The sequence below is a fragment of the Salvelinus namaycush genome, chromosome 17 (genome assembly GCF_016432855.1).
Source record: "Salvelinus namaycush isolate Seneca chromosome 17, SaNama_1.0, whole genome shotgun sequence".
Taxonomy (NCBI): Eukaryota; Metazoa; Chordata; class Actinopteri; order Salmoniformes; family Salmonidae; genus Salvelinus; species Salvelinus namaycush.
The window spans coordinates 15,771,160-15,777,159 of NC_052323.1; the positions used below are offsets into that span (position 1 = coordinate 15,771,160).

Here is a 6,000-nt window from a genome sequence, read left to right on the forward strand (position 1 = left end):
AAATCTTCCTATTTTACAAAGTCACCATCCCTAATTCAAGAGTAATTCTCGGATGTTGCTATTGTCCGCCAGATCGATGCCAGTGTCTAACGTTAGGCCATCCCAGCGAATGGCTATTTCATAGAAGAAAAATGGTGTCATTTCATTGTGAGGTCACTGATGCTAGATAATTCCATTGACAAGTTAATGCAGAACAGAGGCTGTGAGAGCAACTTCCACTTCATACAGCGTCCGTTCCACTTTGATCACACCTTGATTGATGGATTAAAACACATCTAAAATGAACTCTCTCTTACCTACTCTCTCGATTTCTCTTTCTCTCTTTCTGTCTTACTCTTTCTCACTGCAGCCTGACAGGACGTATGACCTGAAGATCGGCCAACCCACAGTGTCTTACTTCCTCAAGCAGGTGACTGGCATCCAGAAAGGGGGCCAGTAAAACCGGCAAGGTTTGGACATTGTTGGCTGGTTTCCCCCCCCTCACTCAATCTCCGTAGCCGGCTGTCTGAGGCCAGGCCCATACGGACGGGCAGACGTCTCACACAGGGCGTTGAGGCAGAGATTGGACTTCTTTGATTGATGATATATTTATGATCGGGGGGTGCTTTGAGCCAGGCAATTACAGGCAGGAGGATGGTAGTGGGAAAAGTGGTGGGCTAAGGAAAGAGAATTATGGATTTCCTCCTTCCGCGCCAGCTCCTCCCTTTGATCAGTTCCTCGTTTTTCCCCCACTCTCCTCCACACTCTGCCCTCCTTTTTGCTCCTTTGCTCCTTCTCTTTTTTCCACCTCCGCTCCCCTCGGTTTCTTCATCCAATTCCCACTTTGGACTCATCTCTTTCTCCATCTCTAGGCTATGAGACAGCTGGGATGGTGTCTGTGGAGGGCTGTGTATGAGATCGCTCAGGTCAAGGCACAGGACGAGGCCTTCAAGATGCAGAATGCTTCCTTAGAGACGGTCGTCAAGAGCATCATCGGTTCGGCTCGCTCGTTGGGCATTGAGATCGTCAACGAGTAAGACCCTTGTCTCAAAGTGCCCAGTGTCATTAATATTGTAACAATACTTGGCATTGAAAAACTCATTCTCTGTTGTACTCCCAGGTACACTACCGTTCAAAAGTTTGGGGTCTCTTAGAAATGTCCTTGTTTTTTGAAAGAAAACCACAAAAAAAAGTCCATTTAAAAAAACATAATTCATCAGAAATACAGTGTAGACATTGTTAATGTTGTAAATTACTATTGTAGCTGGAAACGGCTTTAAAAAATTATGGAATATCTACATAGGCGTATCAGCAACCATCACTCGTGTTCCAATGGCACGTTGTGTAAGCTAATCCAAGTTTATCATTTTAAAAGGTCATTAGAAAACCCTTTTGCAATTATGTAAGCACAGCTGAAAACTGTTCTGCTGATTTTAAAGAAGCAATAATACTGGCTTTCTTTAGACTAGTTGAGTATCTGGAGCATCAGCATTTGTGGGTTCGAATACAGGCTCAAAATGGCCAGAAACAAAGACCTTTCTTCTGAAACTCGTCAGTCTATTCTTGTTCTGAGAAATGAGTCTTTTCCATGCTAGAAATTGGCAAGAAACTGAAGATCTCATACAACGTGGTGTACTACTCCTTCACAGAACAGCGCAAACTGGCTCTAACCAGAATAAAGAGGAGTGGGAGGCCCCGGTACACAACTGAGCAAGAGGACAACTACATTAGTGTCTAGTTTGAGAAACAGATGCCTCACAAGTCCTCAACTGGCAGCTTCGTTAAATAGTACCCGCAAAACACCAGTCTCAACGTCAACAGTGAAGAAGCGACTCTGGGATGCTGGCCTCTAGGCAGAGTTGCAAAGAAAAAGCCATATCTCAGACTGGCCAATAAAAATAAAAGATTAAGATGGGCAAAAGAACCGACATTGGACAGAGGAAGATTGGAAAAAAGATTAAGATGGGCAAAAGAACCGACATTGGACAGAGGAAGATTGGAAAAAAGTGTTATGGACAGACAAATCTAAGTTTGAGCTGTTAGGATCACGAAGAACATTCGTGAGACGCAGAAAAAATGAAAAGATGCTGGAGGAGTGCTTGACGCCTTCTGTCAAGCATGGTGGAGGTAATGTGATGGTCTGGGGGTGCTTTGGTGGTGGTAAAGTGGGAGATTTCTACAGGGTCAAAGGGATCTTGAAGAAGGAAGGCTATCACTCCATTTTGCAACACCATGCCATACCCTGTGGACAGCGCTTAATTGGTGCCAATTTCCTCCTACAACAGGACAATGACACAAAGCACAGCTCCAAACCTATGCAAAGTCTATTTAGGGAAGAAGCAGTCAGCTGGTATTCTGTCTATAATGGGGTGGCCAGCACAGTCACCGGATCTCAACCCTATTGAGCTGTTGGGGGAGCAGCTTGACCGTATGGTGAAGTGCCAATCCAAACTTGTGGGAGGTGCTTCAGGAAGCATGGGGTGAAATCTTTCAAGATTAGCTCAACATATTGACAACTAGAATGCCAAAGGTCTGCAAGGCTGTAATTGCTGCAAATGGAGTATTCTTTGACGAAAGCAAAGTTTGAAGGACACAATTATTATTTCAATTAAAAATCATTATTTATAACCTTGTCAACGTCTTGACTATTTCATTTTGCAACTCATTTCATGTATGTTTTCATGGAAAACAAGGACATTTATAAGTGACCCCAAACTTTTGAACGGTTGTATATGTGTTGATAGACTGGAATTAAGTGCCATTCTCATCATTGGTAAATGGTACTGTCGTGACGCACCATTATTCAGTTAGGACCACTGTATCGTTGATAAAAATAGTTGTGCCACTTTATTCACTTTTTTCTTATTTTCTCCTCTCTCTCGCCCTGTCTCTCTCACCCTGTCTCGCCTTACCTTCCTCCCTCTCATCCCACCTTCAGTTATCGGCAGAGTATAACACTTTCCTGGAGGAGAAGGAGAGGCTGAGTGCCGAGGCTGCAGCCAAAGCAGAGTCAGTGAAGAAGAAATGAGGGCCACCCCATATCCTACATATGCATTTATACTGACCCTGTACTGTACACATACCACTCACATACACACATTCTGTCATAACTGTCATTTACAGTAGCTCTGTATTTCTTAACAGTTGAGTGTTTTTACGCCTGTTTTCTCTAGAGTTTATTAAATACAAATGATGTGCAGAAGATGATTTAAGGAATGTATCTCATCTCTCAATATTGGCATTAAACCAAGCTGTATTAAAGGAATTTGTTATACAAATTGCTGCATCTTTCATTTGCCATCTATCAAATTAAAAAACGGTTGAGTGGTCCAGGAGAAGTGGTTTTCCTGTGCTTTATATACACTGAGTATACCAAACATTAAGAAAATAACACCTTAATATTGAGTTACATTGCCCATGTCTCCAATACTTCCCACAGTTGTCAAGTTGGCTAGATGTCCTTTGGGTGGTGGGCTATTCTTGATACACAAAGGAAACTGTTGAGCGTGAAAAAACCCAGCAGCTTTGCAGTTGTTGACACAAACCGGTGCACCTGGCACATACTACCATACCCTGTTCAAAGGCACTTAAGCTTAAAAGTCCATTAACCTGTTTCCTCCCCTTCATCTACACTGAAGTGGATTTTACAAGTGACATCAATAAGGGATCATAGCTTTCACCTGGTCAGTCTGTCATGGAAAGAGCAGGTGTTTGTATACTCTGTATATTCACACACAATGAGGTTGGAATAATACTGTGAAAATGATAATTACATTTTAGTGTAATGGCTGTTTGAAAATATTGAGTTTTGGGGGTTGGAGTTTTGGCCTGCCTGGTGACATCACCAGGTGGTATAAGTTAATAGACCAATAACAAAGAGTTTCAAACCTCTGCCAATAACAGCTAGTTTTCAGGTTGCATATCCCTCCCATTAGGCTCGTCCAATTAAGCCCCTCACTCAGATGACAACCAGACACTCCTAGCAAAATACTTGCTTGAGAAATTGCTCTTTAGCAAAGAGAACAGAAGCTGTTTTTGTCTTTTTTTGACAATTTAAATTGTGAAACAACAGTTAGGTACTTCTTAACCAGAAATGAGTTTATATTGAGATAAAAGAGGCATTGGGCCTTTAATACTGCCACACCCGTTTTGAATCAGCATTGGTTTTTCTCAAAGGATCAAAGCATGCAAACACTTAACAAATATTTACTACTGATCCTTTTACTATAAAATATATTAGTTAAATTAGTTTTTATAACTTTACACATTTACCTTATGATTCCACCTTTATAAATGTAAATTGCAGAGAAGGTACAAGTGGAGAAAGACCATAGAGAATGATAGAGGCTTCTAGTGGCCAAAAATGTCGTATTAGTATGGGCAAGGCCATTGAGGGCTTCCACCATTTTAATATAGTCAACTGGGTGGGACTTCCAACTTTATAGGTTGATTCCTCCTGGTGACCCTGTTGGAGTTATGTCCAACCGGATCATCAGGAGGGATCAACCAATCGTGAAGAATAAAATGTACTACTTCAAAAGAGAGAGAGCCTCAATGGCTGTTCATGCTGTCACAGACACTATAGATGCCGCATTCGAAACAACTGAGAACTCGGAAATCTCTGACTTCTGACCTCAGTGCGTTCAAAACAACTGGGAACTTGGGAAAAAACTAGCTCTGACTGGGGAAAAAACTATTTGAACAGTCATCCTACTCGGAATTCCAACTTGGGAACTCGGGCCTCTTTCTATAGCTCCGACTATAGAAATGCACTTACTCTTTTTTTTTTACCATGTTTATTCTCTTACAGACACCTTAAAGCATACTTTTAAATTAAATTATGTGAGCTAGACAGAAACATGAAAAAATATATACAAATAATTTCCTTAAAGTTTAAGTTTTAGAAAGTTCTAACGTTACTGTCCCGACTACAATGTCCTTCAAACATTTAAATGAAATACTGTATAATTCCATTCATTCTTATGGAGGACTGCTTTTCAGAGGAGTGCCAATATGACCGACCTCTCATTGGCCAAAAAATAGCATCAGCGATCCAGGATTTATATACCTCATTGGCTGAATGGCACCATAAATCGCTATGGATCATGGTGAAAGTGGCTGTAACTAGCAAAGGATCATGGTCAATGTAGTGGTTTTCATCCTGCCTGCTTGCTAGTACTACAAACCAATCTAGCCAAATTTAGCTAGGTAGCTGTGTTTGCTATACCTAAAATGTACTCTAATCACAGGCGGCAGGTGGCACTTTAATTGGGGTGGACGGGCTTATAATAATGGCTGGAACGGAATCAATGGAATGGTATCAAACACATCAAAAATGTTATCCATGTGGTTAATACCATTCCATTTACTCCATTCCAGCCATTATTATGAGCTGTCCTCCTCTCAGCAGCCTCCTGTGACTATAATGTAACGTTATAGCTAGTTAGTTAGCTAGCCTCTGTGTCTCGCATTAGGAGCAAAACTGGATAAGTGTTTTGATGATGATGATGATGATGGCTGAGGGTAAAGGAATGACTGGCTTTATGACTCATATTAGCCTTGGAGGAACTATTCCATGTATTGTAGCTAGCTAGCTAATATGTGTCTGCGATGTCTCATTCTACACCATGCTGTTACAGTAGGAATACAGACAGTACACAATGATTGCCCATGAATGTGTAATAGCGATTTTGTCTTTCACTCACAGACAATACCGCTTGCATACAAAGAAGTTGATGAATCTCAAGAGGAGATGTGAAAGGTCCCAAAACAATCTCCTCTTGTATCAAAGTGACTCCGAACACTTCACTGCACCACCCAACACACCAGCCCCAAGAATTCCCTTTGTAGAACTCTAGTATTTATTATAAGCGTTAGTAGTATATTTTGATTCTACTGTATATACACTTGAGTATGCAAAACATGAAGAATACCTGCTCTTTCCATGACATAGACTGACCAGGTGAAAGCTATGATCCCTTATTGATGTCACTTTTAAAATCCACTTCAATCAGTGTAGAT

At 41.2% G+C, this 6,000-nt stretch overlaps 1 pseudogene; it reads left to right on the forward strand.

Moving 5' to 3' along the window:
• LOC120061964 overlaps window positions 1–3,430 on the forward strand; it is a 63,612-nt pseudogene extending 60,182 nt beyond the window's left edge.
• Window positions 3,431–6,000: the final 2,570 nt, after the last annotated feature.